Below are 17254 nucleotides of genomic sequence, written 5' to 3' on the forward strand. Positions count from 1 at the left end.
TGTCTAGAGGATCACAAAGGATAATGTTGTTTTCATCGTGGAGTATTTTTTTCCCCTGCTGCATCCAGGTGGGTGTCTTTGGTTGAGATAAAACAAGAGGGCCTTGTGGGGGGATGCAATCTCACACTCAGGGATCTGTGATTCACTTCATCATCCTGCTTTTTACTCATTCCCCACCTCCTCCTATTCCAAACAGGTCTGGAATGAGTCTTGTTTTATCTCCCTTTCTCCTATCTTCTGGTCCTCCAATCTCACCTACCCCTTCACACTCTATGATTTTTTAAGGGAGGACATTTTAAACCAGAATAACTACCAAGAATCTTGACTTTCACCCAAGCAGTAAACTTTTTTGATGGAATTTTAGGCACCAGGAGCATTTTGTGCTGTGTTATTACTTGAATGGGATGTGTGTGTGTGTGTGTGTGTGTGTGTATCTAGTGAAAATGAGGTACAAAGCTGCACATTTTAGCACTGGTATGGTTATGATGTGTGTAATCAACCTCCACAAGTATGCCTATTTCTTAGCAGGACCCTCAGTCCTGAAGAAAATGGTCTCCTAGGCTATTGATTACAGTGAACAATTTCCATTCTCTGAAATGGATTATTTCCCCCTAATAATCACATCTCTTTTTCCATGTGAATTAAAACAAGGAGGATAAAGAAGAAAAATAATTTTATTTCAGTGTAATTTCTTTTGGGGTGGTATTGACATTGAGTTGGTTAGTTTTCAAAGCAATGCATACTGAACCCCCAAAACAAACAGGGACTTGAGCATTCAGTTATACATGCATTGCATGCATCACAAAGTTTACAAAGCAAAACTCGGGAATGATCTTCTTTTCCATAAATTGGAAAAAAAAAATACCTAAGAACGCTTTCCAAAGCCTGCTGGCTGGTCACACTGCACATATATCTTCAGAAAAACTAGAGCCAATTCTCCCTGCCCTACCTTTGACAGATAAAAGGAACATCATCAGTGTTTCAAGTTCTGGTCTTGTAAGAATTTCTGATCAGCCTCCACTTTCAAATTTTTATTCAAAGAACATGTGTCTTCAGTTCAATAGTTTAAACTCTAATGATCAAATCAGGAAATGTTTATTTTGTAAACTGGCTCAACCTTTTGCTGATAGTTTGCTTACAGTAATAGAAAATGCCATCAGATGAGTCAGACCACTTATTTTCTATCAAGTACATAACACTTATTAATGAGAGGTTGAGGATTGTTATTTTGTCTTGTTTTTTTTTTTTTTTTTAAAAAAAAAGGAAAAAGGAATTGAAGTAGCATTCTTGGATTTTCTGTATTATTGTCTTTACTTCATGATGCAGTAAGGTGATGAGAATTCTTTGCCACAAAAGCAGTAAATAATAAGTAAAAATGGGTGATGTGAGCAGTAAGCATATTATGATATTTGTGGATAAAATATAGTTTAGGAATAAATGTATCTGGACTCCTCTAGAGAGAACACATCTAGTGAGAAGTGTAGGGAGTCAAAGGCAAGACAACACAGATTTTTACAAACCCCATCTCTGGATATTTATCTAAAAGAATTGAAATTAGGCTCTCAAAGAGATATTAGTTCTCCTATGTTTACTATAGTGCTATTCACTACATATGAGATATAGAAATAAACTAATTGTCCACTGCCCAATGAATGGATAAAGAAACCAAGGTACATACACACTGTTTTTATTGGATTTTCATTGCTGAAACAAAGTATCTGAGGCTCAGTAAATTTATAAAGAAAATAAATTTATTTAGTTCCCAATTTGGAACAACATGGAGCCAGCTCTGGTGAGAGCCCCTTGACTGCATTGCTTCATTGGCATTGACACAGAGTAGCAGAAGAGATCACAAGTCCAGAAAAGAAACTGTAGTAGAGGGGACAGACGTGCTTCCTTTATAACAACATTCTCATAAAGGCTAACTGAGGGGGTCCCATAAGAACTAACTTAATCCCTTCAAAGGGAAATGTCCCCAAAGACCTAAAAAAAAAAGTTCCCCAAGGTCCCTCTTAAAGGTTCCATCACCTCCCACTTCATCACAATGGGTAACAAGCTTCTAATACATGAACTCTTGAAGAACAAACCACATCCAAACCATGGCAATATAAGGAATACTATTCAGCCTCTAAAGAGAAAGAAATCCTGCCATATGAGAAAACCTAGACGAACCTTTCTGTTAGGTTAAAAGTAAGTAAGAAGTAAACCTTTATGTTAAGTAAAATAAGTCGATGACAGAAAAACAAATATTATATGCATCTACATATCTGAGGTGTTTAAAGTAGCCAAATTCATAGAATCCAAGGGTGGAATGTTGGTTATCATGACCTGATGAGGGAAGAAAATGAGAAGCCATTAATAAATAGGCATAAAGTCTCAGCCTAGCAAGATGAATATGTTCAAAAGATCTGCTGTACATTATATCTACAGGCAACATTAATTTGTTTTGTTTATCAGTTATGGTTTGGAATAAGGTATTCCCCAAAATTTCCTGTGTCAATGCAGGGATATTCAGAGATATAATGATTAGATTATGAGAGCTATAACTCAATCAGCCCAGTTGAATGATCTGAGTGGTAACTGTAACCCAGTGGGGGATGGCTGGAGGAGGTAGGTCACTGGGTATGTGCCCTGGAATGGTCCATCTTCCCTGTGTCCTCTAACTCCCCTCTGCTTCTTCCTGGCTTCCATGAAGTGAGCAACTTCCCTCCACCACACTGTTCTGCCATGTCTTTCTGCCTCACTTGGGCCCAGAGCCATGAATTGGCTCAGCATGGACCAAACCTCTGAAACTGTGAGCAAAAATAAACTTTTCCTTTTCTGAGTTGTTCTTATCAGGTATTTTGGTCACAATGGTGAAACCCTAACTGAAACAACACCTAAAAATTTGTTAAGAAAGTAGATCTCGTGCTGTTATTATCAAAATAAAATAAAATGTAATATAAAAAGTTTTTACAAAATTTGGAGTTAGGTATCTTTATGGAATAGAAAAAGAGAGAGAGAGAGAGATAATTATCTTGTCCTGAAATAGCACAATGACCCAGCAGGACACACCTGCTGATCCCCAGGCTGACACTGGGTATCTATTCTGTGGTTTTAAAAATGAAGGTAGATAAACTTGACAGATGGCATCAGAAACCAGTTTTTTATTCATTCAATAAATATTTATAGCACCTCTTATGTGTCAAGTACTCCATTAGGTGCTAAGGATATAGTGCTGTATAAAACAGACTTAGTTCTTGTTTAACTGAGATTATAAATTGGTGGGAAGGGAGAATTTAAAAAATCATCACACGTAATATATACACAGACAAACAGGTTTTGTCTTAAGTGTTATGAAGGGAAATACGAGAAGCAAGATGTGCAGTTATTTCTATTTTAGAATCAAGGAAGACTTTCTAGGGAACCACCTTTAAACTGCAAGCTGGAGGATTAGTGGAGGCGAGACAGACACAGAGAGGAATGAAGGGAGTTAGGGCAGCAATGAGCAATCATGTGCAGAGGCCCTAACAGAGGGGGAGCTTCTGTGGGCATGGGGATCCAGCAAAGGAACAGGACACCAATAAACATGACACCAGGGACACAGCAGGGCTCTGTGAGCCATGGTATCATTTGGAGTTTTAAACCAAGTGGAATGAAAAGTCTCTGGAAGTTTTCAACCTCGTAGTGAATTGTTAGCACTTATTTAAAAGCTCACCCTGGCTTGCTAAATTGGAATAAGGAGAGAGAGGAAGCAAGAACAGTTAGAAGATGTCTGCATGGTCACAAGAAAGCTAATGATGGCTTACACTGAGCTGGCACACAGGAAATAGGAAGAAGAGGGAATTGTTTTCTCAACTGCCCACTGCTATTGCCAATAGGTGAAGTCCATGCAACCCCATGTCTGGTCCAAACTGGGATGACCCTCCCAATGTCTGTCACCCAGTGCCATCTGACAGATCTGTCAATATCAGGAGAGAACTCAAGACCACTCCAGCCTCAGGTCAATAATCCTCATAAAGATTTTCATAATGAAGATGCACTTGAAAAACACTATTTTCTTAGGTTAAAGGGTTTGCTTATGGTGAGAAAAGCATTGCATGCTGCTAATTCTTTTTGCATTCATTTGGCAGGAGATACCTGAAATCCTAGAGCCAAACACACTAGAACTGACCTAACCACAGGAAAAGCAATGTTGCTGAATTGAAAAACTGCAAGAAATTTGTCATTTATTATTAATGTCACCATGGGCACTGACGGCTTTGATATGGATGCTGGAGATACCTGCCTGCTTTCAACTAGGCACAACAGTCTGACTCACACTCTTTCCTCCTGCCTAAGAGCATTTAATTCGCAGGGAAGAAAGCTTTCTCAGCAGCTTGCCCTCCAGATCGTCACAATAGTAGAAGTTTTGAGTGCAGAAACCAAATCATTTCAAAGGGGATGTGGGATTTGCTCTTAGCACAATTTGGAAAACCACAAGACTTAGTAGAAACAAGGTCTAAAAAGGAAAGAAGAGCTTTTGAGCAGGACTGCCAGGTACACGTAGTGTCATTGACATTTGAAGCCCACATTTGTTGACCAGTCCCAAAGTTCTTGATTCTTTGATTTATCTTGGTTCTCAGCGAGTCAGAAAGAAATCTTTTAGGACCTTGATGGCTATCCCTAGTTCTTGGAGGTCAAATACAGGATTATATCACAATTAGATGATGTCAAGTACCTCAGTCAACTCTGGGAGCTTCCCAGAGACTGGCAAAATAAGGATGGAGTAGGAGGTAGAAAGGGGAGAACCACGTGCTCAGGATTTTGTACAAAGATTAGAACCTGTAGAGTACACCATGGGAAACTAGGAACATTACCACTTTGCCAGTCACTCAAGAAAATAGCTTGCATGCTGAATACCCAGTCTGCTAACTCTTCCCTTTGCCACTGGGTATATTTACCTTCATAAAATGGAGACAGACTTTCTTCATTCATTAATACATTTTATTATTTGTATAACATTTATTCATTGATCATTGATTCAACAAATATTTGAATGGTAGATTCTAGGCTTCCTTAGACAAGGTACTTAACCCCTTTGAGCTTCAGAAATATTATTTACAAATTGGGTATGAAAACCCCATTAGAGGTGACTATGACAATTAAAGGGATAATTTATTACAGCACCATGAATGGCAATGAGTGCTGTTCCATTTTTCTCCTCTCCCTTGAATGCACCTGCACCTGTCAATCTTTCAATATGCCTTTTTTTTTTTTCTTGTTGCTAAACTTTTGCCCACCTTAGAAAAACAGCTGCACAGCCCTTGGGGCTACCACAGGAGATTCTATATTGAATATTCAAGAGCCATCTCTGTGTTCATTGGTGAACAGGAAACCCATGTAGTTCTTTCTAGTCACAGAGGGCTGGAAAACTCAATTGGCCTGTTCACACATCTTCATGATGGTGGGATGAATTGAGTCCCTTCCTCTGTGCTCATGCTATTGTGGTTTCTAGTCCATGGCTTTGTAGAAGTCAGGGAAGTCTCTCTCCCATCTTGCAGGCATGAGAATTGGGCATCTTCTGTGCTCTTAGAGGAAAGAGTGTTGTGGTTAGCAGGAAGAACTTTCTTGGCTGACATTTGCATTACCTATGAAAGCGTAGTGTTCTGTGGGTCAGAGGCTCTTGTTATTTACAAAGGTACCATAAAATATCAAGAAAGAACAACCACATGGTTATTGAGAAACAAGAAAATATTCATCAGAGGACACTACTGGGAAGGAAATTGCACAGTTAATTTTGCAAAAACTCCAGCATAATACAGGAGCAAAATTAATCATGAATAGTGTTGTGACTCCTGAGACTAAAAGTCAATGTAAAATAATTGAGAAAAAATAAAATAAAACAAATATGTGCCCTGTATGTAGAGAAGGCAAGACTGGAAGCTGATTGAAAAACATGTGCAAGTTCAAGTAATCACAATGACTGGGGTCTGCTCATTTATTTAGGAAGATAAATCTTAACACATTTCACTAATGTTAATGTTAATAGGCATACCTTGCTTGAATATATTTGACTGAACCATTAATTAAATAGGAAGAAATGAAGCCTAAAAGAAAAAGTTGGCAAAATAGCAAGAGTTAGTTTTTCTAGCTTCAGTTGCAAAATTTTGCAGATTCTGTAGCCTACATTTTTCCAAATATAGTGCCTGGTAAGTCCAATTTTTAATTCCTTTTTGCAGGAATGACTGAGTAAAATTCTACCCCAAAATTTCATGCAATACAGAGAATGAGTGCTAAAAAGAGTGGCCAAAGCTAAAAGCATTTACCATTTACTGAGTACCTGCTCTCTACTAGCACCTACACAAGGCACTTAAATATTTCTTTCTTGAACCACCTGTGTAAATGAATTGGCAAAGCCACGGACTGAGCAGGCAGGAGAAACTGCAGTAGGATCAGGACACTTAGGCTTAGGTCTTGCATCTGTAAAAGACTGCTACCTGATATTAGGCAAGTCATGCAAACTTTCTGTGCCTGAGAGATCCCTTCTACTAAATGGTGACATAATCTTCGGTGGGTCCCTTCAGGTAGTTGGAGAGAGTATGAAATAAGATAATGAAGGTTACACAGCAAATGTGTCACAAATATCAAGGGTTTGTTATTGTTTTATTTTGCTTTTGAAACCTTTGAACCTAAAATTCTGACTAAAGGAGTAAATGAATTCTCTATGGAGAGAAGCCCTTAGCCTGCTGCTGTAGTTTTTGCAGGAACTGGGGGATTAAACTTCTGCTTTTGTGATGGACCTGACTTTGCACAGTTCCTCATTATTCACACCATGCCCTAATTATGAGGCTTGTGAAACTGAAGGGGGTGGTTAAGAAAATAGCTTTGATTTTTTTTTTTTTCAGGCAATGTGGAGTCTCTCCAGATATTTGAAGAGACTGGATTTGTAGGTGAAACCTATTTATTTCTCAAATTCCAGCAAGACCTAAGTATCCTCGTATCTTTATATTTCAATAATTTGTAATAGACAAAATAGCTTGCTTTATCTTTTCCCTCGTCCCCTTCCCCCTTGTTTTAAGGACTCCCTAGAAGGACATCTGTGTGAATTTCTATGAGTATGTGACAATTAGAGAAGTGATACAGAGACCCTGGGAAAATCTGATGTCACTCTTGGTAATTCATAGAATGACATCTATGACATTGTTCCCATCCTTTTTTGTAATATCTGAGCATTTTAGATTTCTAAAGAACTTTACCCATTACCCAGTTTGACACACTGCTTATTCAGATGAGGAAAATTTGGTTCAAGGAGACTCAAAATCAATCTGATATCTGGGCCTAGGAAGTACAAAACAATCTTTCTGGATGAAGCAATCAATATTGTGCTTTTTATTGTTTTTGTTTGTTTGTTTGTTTTTGCATAATTTTAATTACGCAACTAATCCCTTGCTTCTACTCTCTTTTCCCTTCCAAGTCAGGAGTCCTCCACAAATGGGTGACATGGCGAGGAGCATGGCCAGGGGATTCTTTACTACAGGTTGCTGAGAGCAGTAGAAGACTCTGAGAAGCTAAATTACAATCCAGACACATGTCACCCATGGGTTATCCAGGATGCTTTCTATGTTTCCCAACAGACTTCATGGGAAAGAGAAAGTGAAACAGTTCTTGACTGAATCATGATTTGACTTCTACTCTTTGGCTTTACAATGGTACAGAAGCCATACATGTTCAGTACAAGCTGTACTTTGGATTGTGAATTTTGATCTTTTCCTATGCTAGTCATGTGAGGGTGGGCAAAGCCAGGCATTGAGCTCTCCCAAGGGGAGACAAATGTTCTTCTGTAGGGCTCCACCCTGCTGATGTGTGAAGGTAGGAAGGCTAGGTGTGTTTGATGGGATTTTGACTTAAAAATGACATTTTCAACCTACCAGGGATTTATCAGGGTGTAACTCTGACATAAATGGAGAAGCAAGCACCTGTATTTAGCAGAGAGATTCCCTACTTTCTTAGAAAGAACACAGCACACCAGCACAGAGCAAGGATGCCTTGGGGCAGATTTGGTTAGAAGATGTTTGGAAACAAGACACCTGTATTTAACCTACCTTTCTGGTTAAGTCCCCAGTGCTCTATCATGTGTATTCTAGAAAATAGATAGCCCCAAATGGGCCTATATGAATATAATTTAAAAAACAAAAGAATTCAGTCTAGATTTTTTTTAAAGGAAGGAAGATAATAGAGCATACAAATAATATTCTTCATGATGATACTAGAAAAAAGAATATTTTAAAGTCTCCTTTGTGGCTGCATGTAAATTATATTTGAGGTTAAAAATTACAACCCCTTTGAAATCAGAGTAGAGAGATAACTGAATCAAAAAATGTATAATGAATAGCAAAAAATTAAAACTAAACTGGCAGATCTCAGTAAAGAAATGTAGTGTATAATAAGCAATTAATGAAAATAACAACAAATCATAACCAGTAAAAAGCAGAATGTTTTGACTTTGCTGAACACAGCCAGGAATATTGGGGACAGGCTATCGACAACTGAATTAAGAAAAATAAAACTGAAGAAATAATTCCTAATAGTTATAGATAGTAATATATGCAGAATAGAAGGAGATGTAAAATGCATGAAACAGGGGTTTTTAAGGTAAAAAAAAATCTAAATAGAAGAAAAATTCCAAAGATTTAGTTAAACATTTTCTGAATTGAAAATTGGTGTGAATATTTTCTTTCAAGAAGTTCTTCTTCTATCATATTTCCCAACATTTTTTCTTTCATCATTGTGTTAATAAGTCCCCAGAAAATTCCATCAAATGATTAACAGTGAGATATTCACAATTTTTTGAGGTGCTAAGGCTAACACTCTGGGAATTATGTATGATAGGTAAATGCTTTACCACTGAGCTTCATCCTGAGATGCACACTTTTAAAGATGCTGCCAAACTTCAAGGATTAAAGAAAGGTTTCTAAGGAGAGGAGTACATAAACAAAAAAAAAAGTAGTTCAGTTTAAAAGTTAAATTTTTCTCATAGTAGTGTCCAACGCTAGAAGAAATGGAAATGGAATTATATATACTTACATATATGTGTATGTGTGTGTGTGTGTGTGTGTATGATATAAAAAATTGTCTTAAATGATAAACCACACAGCTGATACATTGGTTTTCCTTGAAGAATGTACTAGAATTTGAAGTATAATCAAATTTTCTGTAAATTTTTAGTTTTTGAAGTAGAACATGAAAATAATATTAACAATAACCACCACAACAATGATGATTAAATGATCTCTACAAAGTTTAACAGGGCAAGACATTGTGAAAAACTACAACCAGGTTGTTGTTCAAGTGTAAAGGACTAGATAATATTTTCAAATACACAAAGACCAAGCCACATCTTAAAGTAATTTTGATAAACAATGGATAACTGGAGAAGCCATGATTAAAAACAACTGGCAGTAAGCAACCAATATATTATAAAGTTGTTACACAACTGTGAAAATTATTATGGAACATAATTACATGTTTTAAACTTTGAAAAGATAGTGAGGAGAAGCCAATTTCTTTTCAATGAATTTAACTGAAGGAGTAATATGTTGGGTGAGTTCTTATTTATGTACCATTGAGCAATGTGCACAATGTCTGGGAATTAAAATTATGCAAAAAATGAAACACAAGTCTGATTGCTTTCTCAGATTAGGATCTTCCAGAAGATTGAAGAATTGTACAAAAAACCAAAGGCCGAATGTTTTCTCTAATATGCAGAAGCTAATTTACAATAAGGGGTAGGCAGACAGGTAAGAATAGTTACATTATATTAGGTAGAGAGGAGTGAAGGGAGGGGAAGGAGTATCGGGGAATGAATGACAGTAGAGTGAAAAAGACATTATTACCTCAGGTACATGTATGACTGCATGACCAATGTGATCCTACAATATGTATAATCAGAAAAATGAGAGATTACATTCTATGTATGATCTATCAAAATGTATAAATGCATTCTACTGTCAAGTACAACTAATTAGAATAGAATAAAAAAAACTTAAAAAATAAAAAAAGAATTATACCACACTGAATAGACCACAGAATAAAAGCCATTATAGATTTATGAATGGTTTGCAGATTATATTATTGTTAAGAAGTATTCAACCAGGTGCCATAGTGTACACCTCTAATCTTAGGGGCTTGGGAGGCTGAGACAAGAAGATTTCAAGTTTGAGGCCAGCCTCAGCAACTTAGTGAGACCCTAACCAACTTAGCAAGACCCTGCCTCAAAATTAAAATATAAATAAATAAATAGGGCTGGGGATATGGCTCAGTGGTTAAGCATCCCTGGATTAAATCCCTAGTAACTAAAAAAAAAAAAAGGTTTCATTCTTCCCCATTTGTATATATTACCTCAGTTGGTTGATGCAGAATCTAACTATGTAACTTTCTTTGCTCAGTGGAATATTAGTAGACTTAACATAATCAGGGGTTTCTAGTGTGAGCACAAGTTTTGGGTGTATCTCTTGGCTATGCCATTACTATTGGAAGAATAATAGGTAGCTGATCATTTCTCAACTTTAAACCTAATAGTAAAAATAAGTGAGTATTAAGAGACTGAAAGACAACCCACAGACTGAAATAAAATATTAGTAAACCACATATCTGAAAAAGACTTTGTAGTCAAACTATACAAATAACCCTTAAACTTAGTAAGAAACTAATTAACCCAACTTGAAAATGAGCAAAAGAATTGGACACCTCAACAAAGAGGATATAGAGATGACATGTATATACACAAAAACATTCTCGATATCTTTTGTCATTAGGAACTGGGAATTAAAACAATCATGAGATCATGAGGTTTCTCTACAAACCTAAGAATATAGGTAATTTTTTTGTAAATCTATAGCTTTATTAAGACAAAAAATAACTGTGTATGAAGTTTACATTTATACAAAAATTTCACAGAAACCTAACACATGCCTAAAATGTATTTTACACTGCAGCTCTAGATGCAGGTATAGATGATATCAAGAACTTTTGGATTTCATGATTCAAGACAGCATTTTGGGTATCAATTAATTTGGAGGATTTTTTCTTCAAAACAATTGTGTGTGTGTGTGTGTGTGTGTGTGTGTTTAAAGTGAACCCCTACCCCATGTGAAAGCTAATCTAAGACCAGGGCTTTTGAAACCACTCAACCCTTGAATTGACTTAATGAAACTTGTGTTGTCAGTGACTGAACCCTGCCACTAATGGTTTCAGGGTTCAAAGTTAAAGAAGCAGAGGTTCCAACAGTTTCCATCCATTTCCTGTAGCCCCTTTGATCCCTCCCCTAGTACTTCAGCCAGTGACTTAGATGGACAACTTGATTTTATTTATAAATTCATAACTAGAAAATAGGGTCTTTGTCTAATTTCAAGATAGACAAAAGATAGAATGATTTGCCTATGTATACTCACCAATACAAGACCTTCCTCAGTCTGTTTTTAATCTCTAAACTGGCAGCTTTGGTAACTTCAGAACTGGCTTAGTCCTTTTTAAGATACAACATTAATTCAGGCACAGAACACCTTGGCTTTTCGGTTTCAGACATTCACAGCTTTTAAACAGTCTCTCACAGTCTTCGTTTATGGTGCCAATGGCATTTTTTGAAAAGGTAAAATATTCTGGATATAGAATAATTAAAAACCGTTAGTTTCTTGTTATTTCTATTGCTTCACCATTTTCCCACTCAGGCCCTAAATTTTAATGAAAATGATCCTACTCATCTCCCTTCTTCCCCTCCCTGTCCCTCCTACTTTCAAATAATACACCAGTAACAGCCAAAAATGACACACATACTACACTGTAAAAATGCAGAATTAACACTGTGGGTTAGAAGGCTGTGGGTTGTGGAGATGCTCTGGGAAGAGCAACTGTATCTTTCTGCCTTCCCACACACCCAATTCTGCAAATTTTGTCCTTCATAGGAGCCCCTTCGCTTGTCTCAGTAAGGTGCAGAATGGGTCACCTTGAAACACTTACCCTTGCCCCTCCACTGGGATGGGTGTGCAAACTAGACAGCTTGGAATGACTTAAAAGCACCTGGACTGCTGCAGGGCACCGAAACTGGACTGGCTCTTCAAAGGACATCTTCTCAACCTCCTTTATGGTGTCAAGACAAGTAGAACTCCTTCCCTCCCCACTTAAACCCACAGTCAGAGGCGACAGGGGCTGGCACACAGGAGAGTTAATTCTTTTCATCATCCTCTGAGGGATAGGAATGCCACATCAGCCTTTCCTCATAGAAGGATATGACAACCTGTGGGCACTTGAAATTGACTTCCTTGGCAGGGACCAGGTCAGCCTCATCAGAGTTTCTCCATTTCATTAGGAACATGAGCTCTCCCCTGGAGGCTATGGCTCCAATAATCCGCTTCGGCTCCAAACCCCTGGCAAAGCCCCGTGGCTTTCCTGACTCTTCTTTTTTCATCTTTGGTGTGCTCTCTTTTCCCTTATCTTCAGAATCAGAATCAGCTTTACACTTGCCTCTTTCTGATTTATCTGTCTCATGGGTTGTTTTCAGTGAGAGTATTAGCTCAGCAGTGAGGTGGGGGTAGTCCAGATCCTGTTCGGGCTCCCACGTGTTGCTCTCATCTGAGGAACCTTCCTCTTTAGGAGGTACCTTTGGGAGGTACTCCACTTCACCCTTTACAATTCCATGACTGAGAACTTCTCCACCACGTTATTTCTCTTCCTCTTCTTCAATACCTCCTCTACTTTCTTCTTGTGTTGTTTTTTCCCTATAGTCCCCACCAGCTTGGGTGACGCTGCTGATACTTGGTTCAAAAAGCAATCCACTACTGAGCAGCTCTCTAGTTCACATCTTCCACGTTTTTGGATTTTAAAAGGTTCCTGGCCAGGCACAGTGGCACATGCCTGTAATCCCAGAGGCTCAGGAAGCTGAGATGGGAGGACTGATTGCAAGTTCAAAGTCAGCCTCAGCAAAAGAGAGGCACTAAGCAACTCAGTGAGACCCTGTCTCTAAATAAAATACAAAATAAGGCTGAGACTGGGGCTCAGTGGTCAAGTGCCCCTGCGTTCAATCCCTAGTCACCCCCCCCAAAATAAAAGTTCCTCATCAAAGTTTTTGTCAACTCTCTGCCTCCCCAAATCTCCAGTAAGCTCATAATAGGTAATTTTTGTAAAAATAATAATAATAATAATAATAGTAATAACAAATATTTACAAAGATGCAAAGCAGTAGAAACACTCTTCCTAGCTAATGGGAATGTATAGTGCCACAGACACCTTGGAAGACAGTCTGGCAGTTTTTTACATGGACAGAATAGACCTGCCATGCAACCCAACAGTTGTGCTCCTAGTTGCTTATTTAAATGAGGTGAAAATTTTTGTCTACAGAGAAATATCCACACAAAGGTTTATAGCAGTTTTATTCTCATCCCAAACTAGAAACAGCAAATATGTCCTTCAATAGGTGAATGAATAGACTATGGCACATCATACAAAGAATTATTATTTATTGAGAAAAAGAAACAAATCATCAAAGTGTAAAAAACATGGGGGAAACAAAATAATACTGCTAAGTGAAAGAAATTCTGCAATCTGAAAATGCTGCATTCTGTAAGATTCCAAATACATGATATTCTGGAAAGGTTGACACTATAGAGACAGTATAAATTCAGTGGATGCAAGGGATCTAGAGAAAGGGATCTTAATACAGGTAGATTTTGAAATATCATTTAGGATATTAAGGAAGCTTAAGAAGAATGCAGAGTGCGACAAGAGAATCTAACTGTATTGTGGATTTGTGAAACAACCTCACTGAAGCAGGTCAGAGGGACTGTAGGATTGAAAATGAGTGGAATCTACATACAGAAACAACAGCAGGAGAAGAAATTCTGCATTGCGGTTGATAAAAGTGTTTCCTATGAGGTATGGGATAATAATTTCAATACTGCTATACATGTATACTGAAAATGAACATTTATTTAATGGAAGGTAGCTAGTGGGTGTCACTTTGAAGTAAGAGGTTATAGGCACTCAAGGGGAATTAACTTACTTGATCCATGTGGTAATGCTGTGATGTTGGAGACATTAGTATGAACTCATGTATAACTTAATATACATGCAGTTTATTATTTGTAGAAATATTTATAAATATATATATATACATATTACTACAAATTAGTGTACACTCCTACTACTTTCCTATCAACTTGACAGAGCCTACAAGGAATTGCATCACAGTAGCAATGAGCACACTTAGCACCCAAATCTTGATTTCTAATACTATTTTCCATATGGAAATAGATGGTGAAATGGTTGATTTTAGTACTAGGTCAGGAAAAAAAATACAAGATGAGCCTGCAGCATTTTGCAGTCTGGGAAGCAAGGAAATACTTAAACAAAGCACAAACAAACACTAATGAATGTCACGGGCATAGGAGGCAAATGAAAGAAGTTCCAATAGACAAAATTGGAGCAATCTAAACAATGAAATAGAGTTCTTCTGAATTGTAACATTATATGTGCATTAAATCCACGAGTCTATATTAATATAAGTGGATGATTGAATAGGTTAAATAATGAGAGAAAAGAGACTAATATCCCATGCAGAAGAATCTCAAATTATGTAGGTGCTCTATCCTAAAGGAGGATAAGTCCATACCCAGCTGGGTGCTGCATCGTGTACCCCATGGAATGTGAGAAACAGCTAGGGTATGAAAAGTAGGGAGAAAGAGTGAGCTTACAATGAAGAAACCTGACAAACACTTCAAACAGGGGAAACAAGCATAAAATCCACAATCATAAATCACGTTGATGGTAGTATGTACTCTTTATATCATTTGATGAAAAGCACACTTATTTCTGTGATCTTCTGTGCCCAAATACATATAAATCTAATCATGGTTAAAACATCAGAAATTTTTCAGTAGAAGAGTTTCCTCCAAAATACTTAACCAATACTCCTCAAAACTGTCAAGGTCCTTGAAAACAAGGAAAGTCTAAGAAACTGTCACCACCAAAAGGAGCTTAATGAGACACGACAACCAGATGTAACGTGGTATCTCAGATGGGATCTTGGAACAGCAAATAAACAAGAGTTAAAACCTAAGGAAATCTGGATAAACTGTGCCCATAAATTAATAGCAATGTATTGACACTAGTTCATTATTTGTACTAAATGTATTATGCTGATATAAGATAGTTAGGGGGTGTGACACGTGGGAATTCCTGGTACTGCTCCTGTAAATCTTAAACTACTCTAAAACATAAAGTTTATTGAAAAAAAACCTAAAGAGAGAATACCTGTTTTTAAATGAGAAACCAAATCCAGCCAGGCCCACAGTAGAAGGCAGAGTTGTCTATCCAGTCTGAATCAGCTCTCACAGAATCAGAAAGAGAATAAAATTCCTGAGATAGAAAAGACACAACCTAGATTCTGCTAAATAATGCTAAATTGCTCTCACAAATGGTTTTACTATTTAAAGAACCACTAAATTGCATGAGTTTTTATGTATTCTCATTTTTCCATTAATTTCCAAACATTGTAACTTTTGTTTTAAAGATGAAGTATTTTACTTCTTTGAATTTGCATGTTTCTGATTCCCAGTACAGGTAGACCCCTTTCAACAATAAATATGTCAAATCTCAACACATAAGGACTTTAAAAAAATATTATTCCAACCGATTTATCATGAAATTAACAATAATTCTATTATAGCATCTTAATAACCAGTCCAAATTAAATGTTCCCTTGTAATTCAAAATATTTTTAAAGTTAATTTGTTTCAATTAGAATCCAATCAGTCTACAGAATGCATCTGGATTATGTGTATAATAAGTCTCTATTTTTTGTACTATTTTTATAGTTTTCTTAGAAATTATGTCACTGTCACTTGTCTTGTGGAACATCTGGATTTGCCTCAATAAAGCATTGTGATGTCATTTAACATGACCATCCCCCTTATTCCTGTAAACTGGGAGTGAGATTAGAAGCCTTATCAGATACCGGATACTTCTTTTTTAACACTTAGTGTTTCTGTATGTCTCTATTGCCTTATAGCAAAAGAAAAATAAAATTTTGTTTGTCCCTCTTTTAGAGATAAAAAGATTAATTAAAAAGTTCAAGTCATTTCGGTCTAACCCATCTATTTAAATGTTCACATCTAATATTACTTATCTAATAGTTTTAGCAGACATTGATGACCATCATCTAGACCCATTAAGGTCTACAAATGTGGCTTTCTGTTTCTATCATTTTTTTCTCATTTATTAGCAGTGCTTCTTTTAAAAAGATAATAACTTTCCCTCACCAATTGTTTTGCTGCTCTGAAATGTAATCTATACAGGAAAAATGACTAAATCTCTCCCATTTGAAATACAAATCGCCTAACCCTGGGAGATGCTGCAATCCCTTTGCTGTCCATAGACAAGGGGAACTGACTGAGGAAGAACAGGAGACTTTCCTCAACATGCAGCACCGTTTCCATTGCAATTTACATGAGAACTGAATGCTTCATAGCATTCACTGTGCTCACCTTCTGCATCATCTTATTGAAGGCCTGTGCCAGAGCTTTATCTGGAGAATACCTAGACATTATCGGGGCCAAACAAGCAGGGTAGGAACCACTGTGACAGAAAGAGTGACATTGCTCTCTCCTTTGATATTATTGACCAGCTTCAATTGCCTTCCAAGCAGCTTTATGTTGTCAGAAGCAACATGTTGCTACACTTGGCACACTTTATGCAGTATGACTTTTTCTATATCTATCTTGGTGTATATGTTAGACTTGATTAAATAGACATGCAATAATCTTTAAAAATCAAGTCAAAGCTTCTGTTAGTATCTTCTTTCCCATTAAGATATTTACCGCACATTGTCAAGACCGGATCCAGTGAATAATCATTTTGAGGCTGGAAAAGTATAGATTTCCTCCAATGCCATTAACAAGAAATATCTTTCATTTGTCAGTCTCTTGCTATGTATGACCACTATGCCAAGTGCTCTAAACTGCATAATTTAATTTTGACTTAAAAAAAAAAATCCCTGCAAGGTTGTTTTTTAGATGAATAAAATGCTATAATCATTCAGATCATGTAGTGGTGAATCTGATATTGTAACCGAAGGCAGCATCATTCTAAGATCTGCACTCTTTCCCTTGCACATACTAACAGGAACATTTATAGAAAAATGTCCATGTTCAAGGCACTGCCCAATATACTGGAGAAAAAGTGGTATGATGGCCCCTGTCTCTAAAACCTTGCTATTTGCTATTCAAAGAGTAGTCTGGAATCC

The 17254-nt window shown here is 37.1% G+C and overlaps 1 pseudogene across 1 annotated transcript; it reads right to left on the minus strand.

Annotated features, from left to right (window-relative positions):
- Positions 1-12181: 12181 nt before the first annotated feature.
- On the minus strand, positions 12182-16556 carry LOC306658022 (chromobox protein homolog 1-like; annotated as a pseudogene). The gene is made up of 2 exons: positions 16497-16556; positions 12182-12846 (listed from the first exon to the last, which is right to left on the minus strand). The product of its transcript is annotated as a chromobox protein homolog 1-like (transcript).
- Positions 16557-17254: the final 698 nt, after the last annotated feature.

This window comes from Sciurus vulgaris, assembly GCF_902686455.1.
Source record: "Sciurus vulgaris genome assembly, chromosome: 3".
Classification (NCBI taxonomy): Eukaryota; Metazoa; Chordata; class Mammalia; order Rodentia; family Sciuridae; genus Sciurus; species Sciurus vulgaris.